The sequence below is a fragment of the Aquila chrysaetos genome, chromosome 3 (genome assembly GCF_900496995.4).
Source record: "Aquila chrysaetos chrysaetos chromosome 3, bAquChr1.4, whole genome shotgun sequence".
In the NCBI taxonomy this organism is placed as follows: Eukaryota; Metazoa; Chordata; class Aves; order Accipitriformes; family Accipitridae; genus Aquila; species Aquila chrysaetos.
In genome coordinates, this window is record NC_044006.1 from 28828853 (window position 1) to 28849240 (window position 20388).

The 20388-nt window shown below is 45.8% G+C and overlaps 1 protein-coding gene and 1 long non-coding RNA gene across 5 annotated transcripts in view; one reads left to right on the forward strand and one right to left on the reverse strand.

Annotated features, from left to right (window-relative positions):
- Positions 1-437: 437 nt before the first annotated feature.
- LOC115339691 lies at positions 438-19614 on the reverse strand. Its single transcript, XR_003922798.1, has 3 exons — positions 19321-19614; positions 1500-1817; positions 438-786 (listed from the first exon to the last, which is right to left on the reverse strand). It is a non-coding gene; the product is annotated as an uncharacterized LOC115339691 (long non-coding RNA).
- Positions 18245-20388, forward strand: part of GLI3 (GLI family zinc finger 3) — a 215830-nt gene continuing 213686 nt past the window's right edge. For 3 of the 4 annotated variants that reach the window (XM_030010038.1, XM_030010040.1, XM_030010042.1), the window contains exon 1: positions 18245-18672. The gene's annotated coding sequence lies outside the window, so the exon portion shown is untranslated. Of the gene's footprint in view, positions 18677-20388 lie in introns of all 4 variants that reach the window. The other variant, XM_030010039.1, reaches the window with a different exon arrangement.

The following is a 20388-nucleotide window of genomic DNA, read 5'->3' on the forward strand; positions in this document are numbered from 1 at the left end:
CTCGTCCTTATGTGAAGTCACTGTCCATCCTCGCACAGACTGAAAAAGAGCAGTCCTTTTCCTGGTGCCACTGCAGAGCAGGGGGGTGATGAGGGACGTGAAGGGAGTGGCGGCCTTACCGCCCAGTTGCTGGCCGCAGTAGGTCACCTCGCATAGGCGCCGTCTATCTCAAATGGTTACTGGGCAGATTGGCAGCGTGCTGTTGTCCACCTACAACAAAGGAGGCCCCGAGGAACGAAACTTCTTAGGAAGGTGGCGTAACATATCTTCTGTTCAAAGACATAATGCAGCCCTAAACGTTTTATACTCCAGTCACATCAATTCTCTATTGCAAGACTTCCTCTTGATTTTGCACCCCTGAAGAATTCATCAGGTATTTTTTAGAAACATGTTTTGTTTGCTGTTTTTGACAAAGTGGACCTGGCTGGCGGGGGGGGAAGTGTCTTTATATTAAAAACAAAAAGTTTTTTAAAATTACCATGGGAAATAAAGTATTTTTGCAAGCAGCAGAGCTCCAGAGTGATTCCACTAGGCCCCATTCTCCTTTTATTGATGAAACTCAGCTGATTTAAAGTAGGCTGCTTTCTTCTCTTGGGGAAGTCACACAAGATCCTTCAGCTAGCTTTGAAAAACACTTTCTTCTGCATCTCACTATTTCCATTGAAAAGTTATCCTAATTGAATCAGTTTACCTTTTGAAACATTAATTAAATTAAAAAGATCTGGTGTTGCCAACAAAACAGAAGAATGCTTTTTTAATGTACAGCGGAAATCAATTATCCAGTATCTGCGGATACAACCGAAAGAATATTATTGTAGTTTCATTTTGTTTTCTTGGGGGAAAGAAAGACTAATTGTTTTTTAAATGAAATGTTAAGTAGCATAGTTTACCAAGAAGTATAACCACAGACTGGTTTGATGTGTGTTGCACAGCTGGAATTAGAAACACACACAAAAAGAAAAAAAAAGGAAGAAACCACAAAGCTATTAAGCTGAGACAGTAAAGAAGCAGCAAAATTGGCCTGGCTTTTCTTTTTCCACTTAAAGATACTACTCACTTGGATAAACAGTATAATCTTTGCAAATAAATAAACTTACATTTTTTAACAACAGCAAAACAAAAAAAGAAACAGAAGAAGGAAATAGGAAAAACCTAAACTAAACAAAAGAGTGAGAACATAGGGATCATTAAGTACGTGATTTCAAACAAAAATGCTGTTAATTAAGGGCGACGCCCAGCAGCAGGAATCTGGGAAAGAGGTTGAAACAAGAAACAAATATCATGTCCTTCAAGTTTAATTAATTTCTTTGGACAGTCTCCAAACATGTAGGGAAAAAAAAAGGAACATAAAATAGCCAAAGGAAGAAAAATATTAAAAGCCAGAGTTCTTGAAATTTGAAATTGTAGCATTTACAGAAATGCAAAAGTGAGTATGTTTTCCTCCCCAAAAGCTGTAACTAGAACCTGAGAGGTTAGGAAAATGAAGTTTAAACTCTTACGTGTCTAAACAAACGGGCTCTTTCGATGTGTTCGTAGCAGCTGGATGCCACGGCAGCCTCTTCATGCGGCACAAGGTCGTTTTGCGGCAGAATACTCAGAAAAGTGGTTCCTGCTTGTAGGAAATACATGCTGCTTCCATGCATTTTAATTGCCTGGGTCATCACCGTCTGCAGTCCTGACCATACCCCCAGCAAAGCTCTTCCCGTTGGCTCAGCAATGCCCCCAAGTCAGTTTATAGCTGGAAATGGGACCAGTGCGACCAGAGAGGAGTAGCACAGTGAAGTGCCCCTGGCAGACCAAATCCCTGCCAGGTCTTGCTGAAAAAAACAAAGGCAAAAGAAGTGAGTCAAAGCAAAGGAATATGTATTCCTTTCCCACTGCATTTGCTTTTTTTTTTTTCCCCCATATCGAAGTCTTCCTGTTCTTCACGTATTAGATAGCTCCGTCGTCCCAAATTCATCCTGCTGCTGTCACTAACTCATGAAAGTGTGCCAGTCATGGACTAATGTATTTCTAACCTCCCATTTTTTTTGGCTTTAACATTTCCTGAGTTTTCCAGTCAGATATCTGACTCCCTTCCACTCCTATGCCTTCTCTCCTCCTTCCACCCCTAACACTTTCCATCACTGCCTAAAGAATCCCTCCCATCGTCAGTCACTTCCCTATCTCTGTGCTTGGAGCTGAATTTCCTTGCCTGGCCCCAGCAGCCCTGTTATTCTCCACAAGGTTTTAAGAGCTTTTCCCACTGTAAGTGATGGGGCAAAGCCTGCCAGGGCACAAAGTAGCCAGAGGGTAAAAAATAAATGGATTCAGAAGCTCCAGGTGTATCAGTGGTGCTGCAGATTGCAGGAGGAAGGAAAGAGATAGGCAGTGTGAACAGATACAGTGAACTTGTTTATGGTGAGCACTCATGGGACTGACAAAGATCAGTTGCCTAATGGAAGTGGGTTTCCTATAAACACTGAACAGATTCCTACTGAGTGTCCTGTGTGGCTATTTAGGGCAGAATTGCATTATGCCTATTAAAATATTCATAAATAAGCAAAAATCTTTTCAAAAGACATCTTTTAAAGATGTAAAAAAGAATGACTTGGACAATTTATGTCACTGTATTCTGTCTAATTGTGTACGACCCATCCCTTGGATAGATTAACTGCATAAATGTTGGCTGAATCTGCAAGTAGCTGAGGATGCTAAGTGAGTGGCCAGCTTGGTCATCAGCCCTCCGAGGTGCTCCCAGTCTCCTGTGGGACTTGAGGATACTCAGCTTTGAGGATCATTTGACCAAAAATATAAAGTGCATGGTAATGAAGAAGGAGGAATGGAAATAGAATTTCCTTGCCTTGAAAAAATAATAGTTTGATAAGTTGCTCTGAAGAATGTTAACCAGATCTTTTTAAAGTGTTTATTTGTATTTATTATTGTGCAGTCTAAGAGGGGAATTAAACATCTGGATAATGACGTGTTTACAGTTTAAAGAACATCCTAGCGGTCATATTCCTTCCTCTGTAGAAATGCTTGCACACTTCTAAAGAAGATACTTGTTTATCTATCTGCGTTGTTTATTGATCTACTGTCTGGCTAATACACCACTTGAAAAGATTCTGAGCCAAATGTACCGCTAATGTAAGCAGATGCAATGACATAAAAATTGGTTGCAAGTCTGGCCCTCTGAGGTTCCTCATGAAAAACATTAACTTGACAATGACCGGTCAAAAATATCTATTTGCTTTAGTTCAAGTCTGTCTCATTGAAACCAGATTTACACAGAGATAATTTCAATGAGTTCAGCAGAATTGCTCTGAATGTGCTGTAGCATGATGAAAACAAGCATACTTGTTTTTAAAGAAGAATCCCTTCCCAACGCCAACACTTTAGAGAATTAAAAATGTTCTTCTTTTTTTTTTTTTATGTCACTCACGTTGGAAAGCGAAATGAGAGCAGCCTATTTATGCTGAGGTTCTCCTGGTTTGTATGCAGTAACACAATTACAGCAAGGAAAAGTTCTGAGCACTATAAAGGAGAGTTTAGGCTTTTTCAGTCAGATGAGAAAGGAAATCCAGAAACTTATTCACAAAGAGATTAAGGCTGACATTCTCAAAGCCAGCTTGGGTATTTAGATATTCACCTTGCACTAAAATTAACAAGATTTGTTTGTCTAAATATTCTATCTTTGAAAATTTTAACTTTTTAAGCACTTGCCGCTCCCCCACCCCCCACCAATTTGGACTCTGGCCTAGCCAAAAATATATCTGGAAGCTTCCTAGTATTAGACGAGAAATATTGCATATCTTTGTGTGCGCAAATGTGAGTCTGTATACCGTTGCATGTTTGAATCTTCAGTAACAGATGTAACATTTCTATATGATAAGAAAAACCTTAGCCAATGATGTGAGAATGTGGGTGTCAGTCAGGTGGTTTACTCTACCTGCATTTCAAAGGCAATCCATTTGAAATATGATGAAAGGTGGACCATGTCCAGCCTGACACTGTTTGAAAAGCTTTTCCCTACCCCCATCTTTAAACAGCATGAGGGAGATGATACTTTCAAAGCAATCCTCGTCTCAGAGGTCAGTATTGTGGGGAAGGATAACGTTGTTTCAGAGAAATACATATTTATTTTATTTTTCTTGGCAGCCCATTGGTTGTCATCAGGGTTGCCTTGGTGGAATTTTTTTTTATTCTTTTGGTTAAGAGAAACAAATTGTGAAATCTTCAGCTTTTTGAAAGGTGAGGCAAACTAAGATTGGCATTGAAATAGACTAAATGGTATAAGCTTCAGCTTCATGAGTATTGTGTCTAGCAGAGTGGTACTCTTGGTCTCAGTTGTACACTAAAGAAATAACTCCAGAAGGAACAAAGATTGAGATTTGGTTGTATCAATTCCATAATTCTACATCGTTTATCAGGAAAACATTGCTGTTTAATATATGCTATCCAGGATGATGAAAATCACTATGGGTCTGTTGTACAAGCCAGAACATGTTCAGGGAGCTTTGACATTCTGAAAAAAAAAGGGGGGGGGGGTGGGGGGGGGGAGAAGAGGCATTATCCCCTATAGAAAGGAGGGGTTTCTCAGCCCGTGAAACAGAGTCTAAATAGAAGCAGCTTCACAACTGACCGGGGAAGAAGTGCAAAGGAACCTGCTGAAGGCAGAGCTGTACATGACTGTGCTCTTCAGCTCACCACAAGCTTCTCTGTGGGCAGGACCTTGAGGTCCTTTATTTGTCTGACCCTAAACTCAGGAGGGTTTCTCCTTCACTTTTGGAGCTGCCAGACTCACTTTAGGGAGCAGGTTGTTCTATGTGTAGATCGTGTGAGGATGTGTGGGTTGCTGTGTGTCTTTGGTTTTGCAGATAAAAAGCAGTTCTGTTTTTGTCTTTACCGATTTGGTTAGAAGGGTTGATTGTCTCCCCTGGCATGCGACGTTGGGGCATGGGGGAGGGCCAGCTGGCTGCGGTGCCATCCAGATAAGACTGTGTTGCTGTTAATAACGTGGGGAAAACAATCAGGAGTTATGGTAGGGATAATATCTGCCCCTTTGGGAGGGTGTGTACCTGCCACTTATTACTCATGTTCCCAGTTCTGGTTAGCTTTCCATTCTTGCTGGATAACTGGAATCCAAGACTAATTGAGAAGGACATTTTTTCTTTACATTTATCTCTGGTTACCTTTTCTCCAAAGCAGACCTCGTTCCTGTGATTCATGCCTTTATTACCTGCAGACTCACCACTGCCTCACTCAGCCCCACCAAGGCCCCGTCTCAAGCATATCTGGAAGCCAGCTCGAAATGCTTGCAGCTGGGCTGCCTTGCTCTGAGCGCCCAGTGCTGGCATTGGCTTTGATTTGTAAAGCCCTACAACGTCCTGAGGCTGGCCTACCTGCGAGGACGGCTCTTATCCTCTGCCAAGTGGCTGCTCAGCATCAGGAGCAGCATTCCTGCTGACACTGCCTCCCTGTAGGAGAGGGAGCCTCCGGCAGAGCCCTGGGGAGGAAGGAGCTTAGTAAGTCCCTGAGCTTCTTCCAGCCCTGAGGGGCTCACGTTCGCTGCTTGCAGGCCACATTGCAAAGTTCTCTCTTTACATGCTTGGGAAGAGGCAAGGAGTCCTTGTCCTTCTCTGCAGAATAGATTCCTGTTTTGGTTTTTTGCTATCTGGGACGCGTAAAGAGTTGCTGCTAATTTAGCTCTGTGTTTCAGTCTGTGCTGTTCAAAACTCAGGGTCTGGAGAAGCTACAGCCTCATTTTGTTACCACAAGTCTCAACAGATTTTTCAAAAGATAGCAGACCAAATACAGGACCAGTTTTTGAAGTTTTATTCAGCTGTTCTTGCTGAAGGCAAGACATCTTACTGATGTCTCCCAGACGCAGACAGTAAAAAAACTGAGAGGGAACTGGTTAAGGACTGCAGAATATGGCCCACTGACCTTAGCCCAGGCAGAAGGAGCAGAGCACACCAATCAATCACAGTTTGATACCTGGGCTTATAAAAAGCTTACTGGAATAGCATGTATAAATGTATAATGCATCTGTGACTCTGAAGCCAACACATTTTCTCCCTGCTCCATAGAAATTGCCTGAGTTAGACCATAAAGATACACTGCTCTTTGTGTGGTATATAAAGAATATCAATACCAAAAGAATTTATGTATGATCCAAGAATTTTTTAATAAAGTGCGTGTTCTCTGGCCATCGCTTCTGTTCTTTATGAATAGATATAAGGAGTGATACAATTTCATCTAAGATCATACACCAAAGGTAGATTGCTAGCTGTCTGTAACCTCCTTGAGTAGGCTGGGCTCTGGATGAAGGAGCTTTTAATGGTTTGATATAGTGAGTGATATTAGACTGCTCACATATCAGGGCTCAGCACATCCTCTTACAGAACCCAACATAGTAGAACAAATTAATCATACTTTGGCCTGCTAAATGGGATTTGGGGGGCCATAACTATAAATTAAGCTTTCCTCTACACCACCTCAGAATGATTCGTCCTCCATACTGCTCATGAGTCGTATCTTTTCCAAGCTCCACAGAGCCGAGTAAATGCTGTTCATTGTCTTACTGCACACAGACTTTGGAGGTCTACCTTGATGGTTGGAGGTTTTCTGTTTGTTTTTAATTGCTTGTGCTTCTCTTCCCTGTATGGAGATGGCAGGTAGAAGCTCGCAGCTTTGCGGTTGGAACAGAAGACAGTAAAGATTGTTTCTCAGTGTTGCCTTACCCCAGTTTCCTATACAAACAAGGTTGACTCTGGTAGGCTCCAGTGTGTCTGAGGGATGATGTTATTATTGTGGTTATCACCTCGAAGCATTAGGCATGTTTTTTAGCCACAGTAAGCTGAGCAATCTCATCTTCTTTGTGATTCTTTGGGAAGCCAGTATAGAGGACAAAGGACAGGCTTGATTTGCTTGCAGTAGTCTATGCTGTTGAGGAGGCTTCATGAGCAGGGTTCTTTTTATGTTATTATAGTAGAAGTACTCTATGGGGCACTTTTATCAGGCAAAGGTGAAGAAGACAAACGCAGAAGTCAGAGGCGAGGTCACTGGCTGCCAGGAAGGAACCACAGATGGAAGAAAGCACTACTCAGGGAGCTGGAAGGTCAGAGCCCAGGTGGGATTTGTCTCACCAGGCAGTGCTGGGACAGCCGGATGCCTGTGCCTAACCTCCTCCCATGACTTCCTTGCAGTCGGAAAGATTAATCGGCCCTGGATTTCCAGAGACTGATTCATCTACCCTTAGTCACCTGTTTTAGGAGGGGTGAACTACAATGCGAGGACTGTCAAGCATGTCCAGTGAGAAGTTCAAACTGGAGGATGAGCTTTTAGCCCAGTAAAGTGGAGTCGACATGATGTCTGCTCACAAGTGTGAGTGACGAATAAGCTCTTTTGAACAGTGGAGTGCACTGACCAAATGCTTTTATATACATTTAGGTGAAGGAGACAGTATCATGGCTGCAGTTTCTCCATAAAGCTCTCGTCTGCTCACCAGCATCACTTCTATGTTGTTTCTTTACTTTCCTGTTTTCCATCCATTAGCTGATCTTACCTAAGTCTGGGCTGTGGTATGAGTAGTCATGAAGTTGTATGTGGTAAAGGATGAGTAGAGCTCTCTGACATCTTTTGATCATATTACTGTCTTCTGCTTATGAATTTCCTCTGTTTTATCTACTTAGGAAAATGAAAAGTACCTTCCCTCGACTCCTGTCAACCTTGTTAAATTCCCTTGTGCAGTGTCCTCAGATTTCCAATTCTTAGCTCAGGTATCCTGCTATATCATGTGGGGTTTTGTGAGTACTTATTTCTCTCTCTTCAAACTCCAGATCCCAGAATCACATGAGCATCAGATATCGTTCTGCTTTAAGTGTGTCTTCCGTGCTTTTGCAGTTGCAAAGCAAAACTTGCAAGTCTAGTGCAGTTTCAATTTTTATAGCATACTCTTCATTAACTGAATAACCAGAAGGAACTGGTTTTCAGTAGTATTTCAGTTGTATTTTAGTCTTCTTTTTTAAGCACATCTCATCTTACGTATGAGAGCCAAATTCACTGGCTTCGAACACTTTGATGTCTCTATTGTGATTATGTACTGTGTGGTACAATGTGCATCATTCACACACTATATTCAGAAAGCTATATAAAAATGGAAGTGGTTCAGATCCTGTTTGTGCTCCTGTTAACTAATGTTTTGAAAGGTAGGAAGAATCCGATTTCTAAATCTAGTTTAACAGTTCAATAAACTAAATAAAAAAACCCAAACAAACAAGGGCAGAATAAAATTGAGAGTGTAAAATAATAAATCAAGGAAAAGAGAAAGGACTCATCCATCAGCACCAGGGCTATGCTTTTGGAAAGGGAAAAGTTGAAAGCTTACAATGAACATAGGATAGATGCACATTTATGGTATTTGACATTCTTCCTTTGGATTGTGCTTCACCCTAAATGCATGTAAAATTAATACCTAGAATGATTCTTTGTGGCTTGGGATTTTTTCTAGTTTGTTTGTCTTATTTTTAATAGCTTATTTTTTCAATTTGAGATATTCTGCAAGCTTGCTTTTTCTCTGTAGCTATTTGTGGTGGTTACTTGAACTGATGACAATAATCATAAAACCATGGTTGGTCTCCATTGTAAAATGTTCTAGTGCCTTTGATGGAGCATTGGTCTTACTGTGCTGGGTAAACGTACAGATCGTGAAGTGATATTTCCTGTCTAAAAACTCTGGTGATTATTTTCAAAACTTGTGTTTGGTTTTGTCTTACTGGCTCGAAACGCAGGACTATATATTATAGCACCTCTCACATTGTTTTCCTTGTCTGGCGTTTTCTTGGTTGGCCAATTGCTGGGCTGTGTCAGTACCAATAACAAGTTAGCACCAGCCTGCAATGTTTATTCAAGTAAAATTTCACAGACTTTTTGTTTGCTTGAGCACTGCAGGACTGAAACCTTTTAGGTTCAAGCAAAATAACATGCAGCTCTTCCAATTTCTAACGTATTTTTTTAGATATTCCTGCCAACTGTTGACAAATTTGAGGCATGTTGACAAAGTATCATAATTTCATAAGGAAAATGCTCTTCTATTTCTTATTTTCCAAATAGCTTCCTTAGGATGCAATCCTGCAAACATACAAAAAATTACCATTTACTTTAATTGTGCAGGTAACTGCAGTAAATTCAACAGAATTTACTGCTGAAATTATGTCCCTCGTGCCTATCAAAGCCTGTGGCAAAAATTCCACTGCCTTCAGTGAAACCTGGGAGTCTTGAAACTGAATTGGGAAGCAAGATTCGTATTTGACACGAATAGGAAAAAAGTGACATCTGCTTTCACTTAAGACTTGCAGGTCCCTGGATGCCCCGGCTTTGCTGAAGGACATTGAAAAGGGCCAGAAAATTCAGTTACTGTTAGCTACCACCTGGCATTGTATTTGACTTCAGACTGCTAGTGGAGGTGAATTACAGACAGACTGGTACTGGGGATGGGTGGTTTTGATCTATGGGGCTCCTCTCCAAACTTCCACTTTGTATAACTAACTAGGTGTAATTTTGAGAACTATCTGCTTAGCCTTTCAGTCCAGGACCTCAAATATGGATGGAGGGAGCTGAACTTTACTGTATTTTATCTTTCTCAGTTTTTGTGACTGAGAAATTTAAAAAGTAGTACCAAAGAACTAAATACAACAATATTTTCAAAAAAGGGGGGCATGTTGTGGGATCCCTTGTGATCCTGGGATCCCATGTTTGGTTGGCTTGTTTTGCTAAGGTACTTAGGCAAGCATGTAGCATTAAGCCCTGGTAAAAGGAACAGGGCACATCAGTTTATAGATTTTTTTTTTTGTTTCTGAAGTATCAGGTCATTGCTTCCCTTTGAACAACACTGCATGAACTAAAGCTGCTGATTTCTTCTTGTCTCCCAATGAGGTGTTACCCAAACCTTCAATCTGGGAAACAGAGAGGAGTAATTCAGGTTACTCCCTTGTGAAACAGTGCAAGTCTCCTGCTAATCAGTTCCTCCCAGGCTCTTGTGAATGTTCTTCATTACAGAAGAGGAAAAGGGAGAACTCAAATAGTCTGATGTAAATGACATGCAAGGAAAAATAACTATAGGGAAAATGAAAGGCTATAACAGCATTTCTGTGTATGTGCATCTATGCATATGTGTATGTGGGACGGTTGTCCTCTGTCATTAATGAGAGCTGTGCATGCTGCTGGGTCACACACCAGCAATAACTTGATCTGCCATGAGTACCTGATCACCTTGCTGCTAAATTAACCAGACAGAGCTTATGCTGGTTTTATGCTGGCTGCAGGGGAACAGAAAATATCTCATCTGGTATAAATCCTGACTGTTCAAGCTCATTAGTATTTTTTGATGTCCTGGCTTTCTACCAACAGAATAGCTTTATACTGAAGTGGTGTGGCATTTTTGATCCAGTACTAGAAGCTATAAAGCAAGATTTAGTGTCTTTCTGCACTGTAGCCTGATACGGGGCATGACGCCAGGGGTAAGGGTGGGAGCAAAGTCACTGACAGTCCCTTCAAAGTATCATCTGGTGCAGTATATGCATTTTATTTGATCCATTTGGTGGGTGCACAGCTCAGTGTCCCATTCACAGTGAGACTAAGCCAGCAACTGGTATAGACAGATAGATGTGGGACTGAGAGATCGGGAGGTAGATATAGATGGATATATCACATGAGGTCTTGGTGGATGAGAAATTCATGCTTTAGATTCACTAATCTCAGATGTCTCCTGTCTAGATATCATCAAATATGCTGCACTGTATCTTTCTGTAAGGACAAATGTCCACCAAGGACAGATTAAGGCCTGTAAACTGGCTGGATTCCTGACGAGATAGGAGTTTGCACCCAGGTGGCTGAGAGGATAAACTAGCAGTTCTCAGAGGCTCCTTAATGCCCATGGAATGCTACCTGATTTACAAACATTATTGCCACGCTTTACCCATGACAACTTTACCTGGGGATGCTCTGCTAGTAGTGTAGTAGTAGAGCATGAACACTTTATGAAAAAGATACTGGCAAATTGCTCACTAAGCAGTCTTACTATAGATATGTATGGCCAAGATGAAATTACTTAGATGCTGTTTACCTGTTTTTCCTGTTGCCATTAAAAAAAGCAAACAAAGCCCTTGTATGTGCATTTGAACTGTGACAATGGGCATCCACCAGCTACTGAAATAATTATTTAAGAGGCTGACGAAAAGTCTGAAGACTGCAAGTTTTCCATGGTATTTGAGAATGCTTTAACTTTAAAATGTTGGCTAGTAGATTTAAGGCTTAGGGAAAAACCTAGTCGTTTCCTAGGGGAGTGTCTGAATGCCATGTTTCACCTCAGAATGTGGATTTCCAATTCACTGCATCAACAACTGAAAAAAAAAAAAGACATTTTGACGGATCCTTTATGTATGTGATATTTCCCACCCATGACTGACACAACTATACTAGGCAATGTTAAAGTAGGATTGGATATGCTAGGAAAAAACTGTCTTTTTTGTGATAAAGATTATTTCATTCAAAGAACTGGTTTAAATTCTGCCAGAAGAGTCTATATATCCTGGATGGAGTAGGGCTTGTGACTACACCCTGCAAAATACTGCTAAATCCTTTCACATGTAGTTCGACAGCTCAGTCGGGAAAGAAGCTGAGACAATTCCCTAGAGAGAGGCTGAAAGTATCCCAGATCATTTAAAGGGGATGTTAATGATGATCTACCTAATTATAACAACGTAAATATCAGCACCGTTAGCAATTTCATTTCTTATTATAGCATGGCAAAAAGGAGATAAACAGATTATTTATGCTTGTTCTGCGTGGAATGTTATGATTTTGGTGTCTTTATTGGATGTAGCCTGTTAGAGAGACTGTGCTTTTCCCCGTATGCTCCCCGCCTGATAATTAACATGTATGGGGTGCTTTTAAATAGCAAACAAAGGAAACTCACTCTGCTTGTTTGTTTGGTATGTTTATGGTCATATACCAAAATACCTTACACAAAACAGCAGCAGTTTAAATTTCCTGGAAGAAGAAAACATTCTCCTTATGAAAATGATGTTCATAACAATGAAGCATTTTAATGCAACCATACATCTGAAGTCAAAAAGGGTAAAAGTATTGTGAACAAAAGTTTAAGACCTGGAGAGCTCAGACTTTCTATGTAGCCAGTCCAAAAGTACAGAAATTTCTGCAGAAACCAATGCTCTTTTTGTCCATGTGTAAAACCCAGCTCTTTGCCTTAGTTTTCCTTCACCAATCACAGCAGAGTTAAAAAAAAAATACAAATCCTTACATATTTCAGATGGAAGGGGATAAAAAAAATCACTGGGCCTTGACCCATTTGTTTTATTGTGCAGCATTTAAAAAAACTAGTGATGAATATGGTATAAATAGCTAGCTAGATTAGTTAGATTAGACATTCAGAGAAAGAGGATGGTGGATAAGAGATAATCTGCTAGAGTAAAAAGATAATCCTGATCACTAGGGATCAGTCCTTCTTCCACTGAAATCTAGCAAGATCCCCAATGTTAGTAGGAGAAGTAGAAAGACACAGAGGTTCCTTGCTAAGGACCACCAGAAGGAATGATGTATGTCAAAGTCTGTGAAGGGCTACAGTGAGCATCCTTAGAAAATTCAGACTCTTGAATGAGGGTTGTTATTCTGAAAAATCTGTATATTTGCTGACAATTTTCCATTTTTCTTGATGGCACTAATAACAATCAAAAATCCAAATAATGAAAGACTCTAAAGCAAAACAAGAAATCTGTGAGGCTGGAAAGTGAAATGTGTCAGCAAAAGAAATTCTGAAAGGGAAACCGATAGTGAAATTCATAAGACAAGTTTAATCTTATAAAATAAATGAAATGCAAAGAATTATGAGTAAGTAAATAACAAACTTCCCTGACTAATAATTCAGGTCTGCAATATTTATATAAGTGTAAGTATGTTCCACAACATGACAATGTTATGTTCTATAGCCATTAATCTAGAAGGGTAAAAAATTGCAAGCAGACTGCAAGAAAAATCATGATACTGGCTCCAATTTTTTTATTCAAGTTCAGTAGTCTGTCTCCCAGTCTTCCTCCAGGAATATAGCAGGTACTATACTGCCTTTCTCACAGAAAAGTAAAAAAAAAAATTGGCTCCCACTAAGGACCTAAATTAGACTAGTGTGCAGTGGTACATCAGTTTATAATTTCTTTCAAAACTAAGAGATTCCAACTAGTTAGTTCTTTCCCTACTCAGTCCCATCCATCCCATTTGCCTTCCCTACATCAATTCCCTGTCAGTACTGCAGGTAAGGTTTTTGTCCTGACCTTTATATCCCTACCAAATGTGGTCACCTCCACACCCCAGTTCCGCATCCCACCTTAGGCCATGCACTTTTCCCTGTACCCCCAGCTGCAACTTCTGCAGACTTTGAGGATTTTGACATGGTACCACTTCATACTCCTCTTTTTCTTCCACCAGCTCCTTCTTGAGACCTCTCTGCTGTACTCAGCAGCCATGCAACAAGGGGGTTGCATGGGTGGGAACAAGATGCACTGGCCAAGTTCTCTTGTGAGGGATATTGCATAAATGACCAGAAATCAGTGCTATTGTTCCATATTCTAGTGCTCCACCTGAGGTTGCCCCTGGGAAAGCACAGCAGATGTGTCCATTTCACAGAATTTATTCCAATAAGGTATTTGCCTGTTGGCAAAAACATGACTGAAAAACTGGCTGGATGGCCGAGCCCAGAGGGTTGTGGTGAATCGGGTGAAATCCAGTTGGCGGCAGGTCACAAGTGGTGTTCCCCAGGGCTCGGTGTTGGGCCCTGTTCTGTTTAATATCTTTATCGATGATATGGATGAGGGGATTGAGTGCACCCTCAGCAAGTTTGCAGACGACACCAAGTTGGGAGGCAGGGTCGATCTGCTTGAGGGTAGGGAGGCTCTACAAAGAGATCTGGACAGGCTGGATCGACGGGCTGAGGCCAATCGTATGAAGTTCAACAAGGCCAAGTGCCGGGTCCTGCACTGTGGTCACAGCAACCCCATGCAACACTACAGGCTTGGGGAAGAGCGGCTGGAAAGCTGCCCGGCAGAGAAAGACCTGGGGGTGCTGGTTGACAGCCAGCTGAATATGAGCCAGCAGTGTGCCCAGGTGGCCAAGAAGGCCAACAGCATCCTGGCCTGTATCAGAGATAGTGTGGCCAGCAGGAGCAGGGAGGTGATTGTTCCCCTGTACTCGGCACTGGTGAGGCCGCACCTCGAGTACTGTGTTCAGTTTTGGGCCCCTCACTACAGGAAAGACATTGAGTTGCTGGAGCGTGTCCAGAGAAGGGCAACCAAGTTGGTGAGGGGCCTGGAGCACGAGTCTTATGAGGAGCGGCTGAGGGAGCTGGGGCTGTTTAGTCTAGAGAAGAGGAGGCTGAGGGGAGACCTTATCGCTCTCTACACCTACCTGAAAGGGGGTTGTAGTGAGGTGGGTGTTGGTCTCTTCTGTCAGGTGGCTGGAGATAGGACAAGAGGAAATGGCCTCAAGTTGAGGCAAGGGAGATTTAGGTTGGATATTAGGAAAAAATTTTTTACTGAGAGGGTTGTCAGACATTGGAGTAGGCTGCCCAGGGAAGCGGTTGAGTCACCATCCCTGGAGGTATTCAAAAAGCGAGTGGACGGGGTACTTCAGGACATGGTTTAGTGGGCATTGTTGATGGTTGGACTCGATGATCTTGAAGGTCTTTTCCAACCTAAATGATTCTATGATTCTATGACTATCTTGATAGCTTTGACTGCTAGTAGGTGACACCTGGATAACCAGCAACAGTTAAGGTACTTGAATGCATCCAGAGGAGTATTCACTAGGATTGGAGAGAAACTGGAGGGTGGTGCGACTGGGAGTGGTGAGAAGACTGGGTCTTGATGTGACTTAATATCAGGTCTTTTGCATTGCAGCTTATGTCAGCAGAACGCCTGCTCCTTCTGACTGTGCTTTCCTGGAACAACGGGTGCAGCAAAAAGGGAATATAAGCACGCAGCCTGGAGGCCTGTGATTTTCAAAGCATAGGCTGAGAAGAAGTGGGGACATAAGGTAGGCTGAAGAAATGCAGAAGTATTGTGTGTGATACAACTTATGGCAGAGATGTCCCGTGGTTGTGGTATTTTGTCAGAGAAATGGGTTTTGGCACTGTCCAACAGGTCTTCTGCAAGAGCCAATTCCTATTTGCAGGGAAACATTATAGACAAGTCTCAGAGGTCAGTTTCTCTTGGAAGGGCAATCCAGATGTGTGGAAAAGTCATTACATTTTATTAATATATAGTTTTTGTCTTGCTATCGCGTCTTTCAAGTATGATTCCTCTGAAGCAGACATGAAAGATGTTAAGAAAGGCACCTCCCTAAACAGAGCTGCCTATTTTCATTTTGTTTAGCTGAAGGGTCTTGGATGCTCTAAGCTTCTGCTATGCGCTTCATTGTCAAGGTGTTGAAACATTTACAATACGTTTCAAATGGCAAATGTCACCCACTCTCCCTCGTATTTTATTTTCTGCTTGGCCTGACCATTCCGACAGGCACAGGCAGAAACCTTGGTTGTTTCTGTGTTTCCCTTCTCTCAAGACTTTCACTGCTCAGAAATGCGTCAGGAGTCTTTTTTTATTTTTCATAAGCAGAGCTCAAAGCATTCTATCTGCTCTTTAGTTTTAAAATTTCTTGTCTGTCTTAATTTTGATGTGAGTTGAGTGTAGTGAAATGTTTGGGTTTTTTAATCTTAAATCAGAAATGTGTGCCTTGAACAGAGCTGGTGTGAATCAGAATTTAAAAAAAAAAAAACAAACAAAAAGAAAGATGAAATGTAGTTTTATGACGTGACAAGATGTCCAAACTCTCAGGAAATAGGAATTTCTTTTTTCAAAAGTCTAAGAGGAATACTGATTTGAAGGGCCACCCTCAAGTTAAAATCATGCCCCTGTTTGAACATCTTTTCTACCTATTGTTAAAAGTAGTATCTTAAGATCACCAATACTGAATTATAAATGGTTAGAGAAGCAGGATTTTCCACATTAATTTCTTTCTTTCATAAGGTAACATTTTGTATGTTGGTTAATTTCCCCTGTTACTTTTAAGGGCTTTCATTATGCAGAGAGGAAAAAAAATTTAAGAAAAAAATTGATTGCAAAAATACAAAGGAATAGGCAATAGGCAGAAAAAGAGTAAAGAACTATGGGCTGGAGGAATCATATAGCTCTTAAATGGATCTCTAAAGGGACCAGAGGTTTGCCTAAACATTCTGTACACTACCACCCCACTGGTATATATACATATATCTTAAACAAAACATCTGCAGTACCATATCACTATTATCGTAATATCATGAAACAGCTAATATTTCCTAGGAAAATGGGACTGGCAAAGGAAGTCATATAAGATGAAAAAAGGTGGAAGAATATCAGCTCTTCGTATCTGTATTCAGATCCTGCTGTTGCACATGCCTCCTCCCCACATAGCACTACACCTATAAGCAGTTATCGGTTGGGCAACCAAAGGCTGCTCGTTCTGAGCAGGGGCAGATTTGCCCGTTGGTACGCAGTGAAGTCGCTGGCTACAGAGTCATGGCACCAGGTCACAAGCTGTCATCCTTTCTACTGCGTCCCAGCGCTTGCCTTTAACTCTCCGCAGCGCACGGGAGTCGGGCGTTGGGCATCTGCCGGTGCAGGCGTGCGTGGCAGGTTGGACGACGTGCACCCCTCGCTCACCGTGAAAGCATCTGACCACTGTGTCTGTCCTGAAAGTCAGGGTGTACCGTCCTGGTGCTGTAAAACTTGCATACAAATGAGCGTGCCTGGGACTGCCAGCGCGATTGGTCTGACCGTGCCTGGGACATCCATAAAATTACAGGCATCTCTCCAAAGCTACCCCTTTGCACCCAGAGAAGATTTCCAGGTGGAAAACAACAGTGAGTCTGAGGAAATTTGGGTTGAAGTGGCTTTTAGGTCAGGTAAGCTTGCCTTCTCTTTCTTTCTAAAAAACCTCATGAACCCAGTCGCCCCAAACCAGAAATACCTCCAGCTTTGTTTTGTAATAAAATGAACACTTTCGTGGCGAGACTAAGGGAAGCTTTATGAAATGCACAGCATCAAAGGCTTGTCTTTCATTTCCCTCAGCAAACATGCCCTTCTGCAAGAATGACTGATTTTTGTGGGACTTCTCAAATGCTTAGGGTCGCCCGAGCTTAGGTACCTTGCTAAATCATCTACATCAGTAACAAATCTTTACTTGGCTCTGTTGCGAGCCAGGTTATGAACAAAGGTGCATATGAAGTATTTGACATTGTGATGGCAACAACTTAAATATATACGCTTTTCCCGAGAGCCAGCCCCACCTTTTGACTTGACGGAGAGTGCTCGCGATAATGTTCATTTATGGTTTCTCAGACTTCTTTTAGTGTCAGGGGAGCAATCTGCGGGACTAGAAAAAGGCAAGGTGTCTTGTCAGGACGCATCATTTCCCGAAGGGTGGACGTACCGGAACGAAAAAGTTTCGGCATCCCAGTCGCTGCTACTTCTGAACCGCAGCGTGCATTGCTGTGGGAGACCGGCTCACCCGGAGCCCGGGGGCGAGGGGCAGGGATGGACGGAGGCAGCCGGGAGCCCTGTTGGGCAGGGTGAAGTGAAGGCCAGCGGAGCCCGGCCGGGCGCTGGGGAGGCTGGCGGGCGGGCTGGGCCGGGAGGAGCCGACGAAGGCACCACCGGCACCCTTCCCCTCGCCCGAGTGCTTGCGTTTTTTCCCCGAAAGCGCTGTTTTTCAGCGTCACGTGGCTGAGGTGAAACTTTCCTTGAAGTCCGTCAGTCAAGTCAGCCTGCGCCGCCAGAGCAAACGGGAACCCAGAAGCCGCGGCGCAGGCAGACGACCCACCCGGAGGGCACGTTTTCCCCCCAAAAGCCCTGATTTTTTGGGGGGTGGGGAAGGCCCCGGCCCTCCAGGACGGGCGGAAGGCGGGGTCCAGCGCACCGCTGCGCGGGGAAACGGGGCTGCAGATGCGGGCTGAGCTGAAGGATGGAGCGGGAGAGGAGGAGGAGGAGGAGAGGGAGGAAGCGCGACCCGAGGCGGCAGGGGGCCGTTCCGGGGGGGGCCGGCCGTCGCCCCGCGCTGCCTCCCGGCTGTGGGCGGGGTGTCGCCGCCTTCGGGCCGCCGCCGGGGCGGGCCGGGCCGGGCCGGGGGGATGGCGGGGGGAGGAGGAGGAGGAGGAAGGGGGGAGCGGGGGTGTCATGCCGAGAGCGCGCGTCGCAGCCCGCCAGGCCGCGGCCCGACCCGCACCCCGGGGCGCAGCCCTCCGCCCTCCGCCGCTCCCCCAGGCAGGCGGCCCCGCTTCCCGGCGGGCCCGGGGCATCCGCGCCCCGGGCGGCAGTCAGCCGCGTCCCGGACGGGCGGAGGGCCGGGGGAAAGGAGAGCGGAGCCCTCTCCGCCGCTTAAAGGAAGGGGAGGGAGGGGGGAAAGTTTAGCGGAGGGTGTTGGAAACTGGGAGTTATCCCTAAAGAGCCTTTCCCCTGCTCCGATCCAGAGGGCAGCGCTGGGAAGAGGGGGCGGCGGCGGCGGGGAGCCCTGCAACATCTGTAAAACTTGGAGGAGGCGGCGGAGAGGAGTGTGCGAGAGGGAGGAAAGCAAAAGGGACAACTTTTCCGACACGTGAGTATCGCGGCGCGATGTGTTTATTCCCCTCCTTCGGTGGCCGCGCCGAGCCAAAACAATGCCGGGCGGCGGCGGCGGGCGGGCCGGGCCGGGCCGGGCCGGAGGGGTCCCCCTTCCCTCCGAAAACTGTTCTGATACCAGGCGGTGGGTTTGGGGTTAGGTTGGTGGTTTGTTTTTTTTTTTTCCTCCCCCTCTTCTTCTTTTTCTCCCCCCCCCCGCTCTTTTTGTTGAACCAAATCAGAAATGTCAGTCAGTGCGAGTGAGTCAGAAGGGATCAGATTACAAGATCACTGAAACTGATGTCGGGTCCGCGCGCACACACACACACACACGCACACGCACACACACCCACACAGAGGCAGAGGCGCGGGCTGCTCCCCGCGGGAGGCGGGCAGGGATAAAACAACCACCAACAACAGCCGCCAGCCCTCCTCCGCCGCCCCTGTCCCGCGTGTGTCGTGTCCCGTCCCGTCCCCCGTTCCCCCCCCCCGCCCCCCCGGAGAATGCCCGCCGGCCGCGGCGGGGGCCGGCCCCGCTAGCCGCGGCGGCGGGGGAGCGGCGCGGGGGCGAGCCGCGGCGGCCCCGGCCCTCGCCCATGGGCAGCGCGGGGGTTCGGCGGCAGCGGCGGCGGCGGCAGGTACGTACCCACTTGGGCGAGAAGTTCTTTGTTCCCCGGGCTCTGCTCCGGGCCACTTTCTTCTCGTCTCCCAGCGCTCCTTCCCCGCTCCCGGCCCCCTTCCCGCTTCCCTAGCTCGGAGGCGGGGGGTAGGGGGGAGCGAGGTGCCTAACCCCCAAAATGGCTGTCAGGGAGCGCGGGAGTTGAGGGTGCGGGGAGAGGCGGGGGCACTCCCCGCTCCGGGCCCGGGCCCGCCCGGGCTCGGCCGCTCACGTCCCGCGGCGGAGCTGCCGATTCGCGAGCGGCAGCTGCTTTTTTATTGCCCCCCCCCCCGCCTCCCCGAGCAACTCCCGGGCGTTTTCACGCCGGTGAGGCGGGAGGCCAGCCGCAAACTTTGCAGGGGGAAAGGCGAGAGGAGCGCGGCAGAAGGCGCTGTCACATCTGGCGGGGCGGAGGGGCGCCCGGTCGTTGTTCCCCACCGGCGGCTCCCCGAGGGCGAGGGGGGGATAGTCGCGTCCCGGCCGGGGGTGGGTGCTCGGGGGTGCGTGCGCCTTTTTGTGTGTGTGTGTGGGGGGGGGCGTGCGCGGCGTGGGGCGCCGCTCCTCGCTGCTGCCGCCGTTGGCACTGGGTCAAGCTGGGGAGCCGGGCGGCCGGCGGCGGGCCGGGCCGCGGCGGGAGGAGCGGGGCGGCTGCCCGCGGCCGGCGGCGGGGCGGGGGGGCGGAGGAGGCGCCCCCGGGGGAGCTGCCGGGAGCCGCCCCGGCCCGGCACCGCGGCCCGTCCTCGCGTCGCGCAACTTTGAAGGGTCCGGGGAGAGCGGATCCTCTGCGGTTTTAATGAGCCGTAAAGTCGGGGTGTTGACACAACTCCTGCGCCTCCGGACGGGCTCGCCGGCGCTCAGCCGCCAGTGCCCGCTCCCAAATCCTCGCGCCACGTGAAGAGAAAAGGTAAAAGGACCCCCCCGCCTCCCCACCTCACCACCCCCCCCCCCAAATTTTCTTTTTAACCCTCTGGTGCGTAGTTTTGATCCCGTCCTGTGGGTACGGTGTCCGTGGCCTTCTGCCAGTTTGCGTGTAGATATATTTATGTAAAACATTTT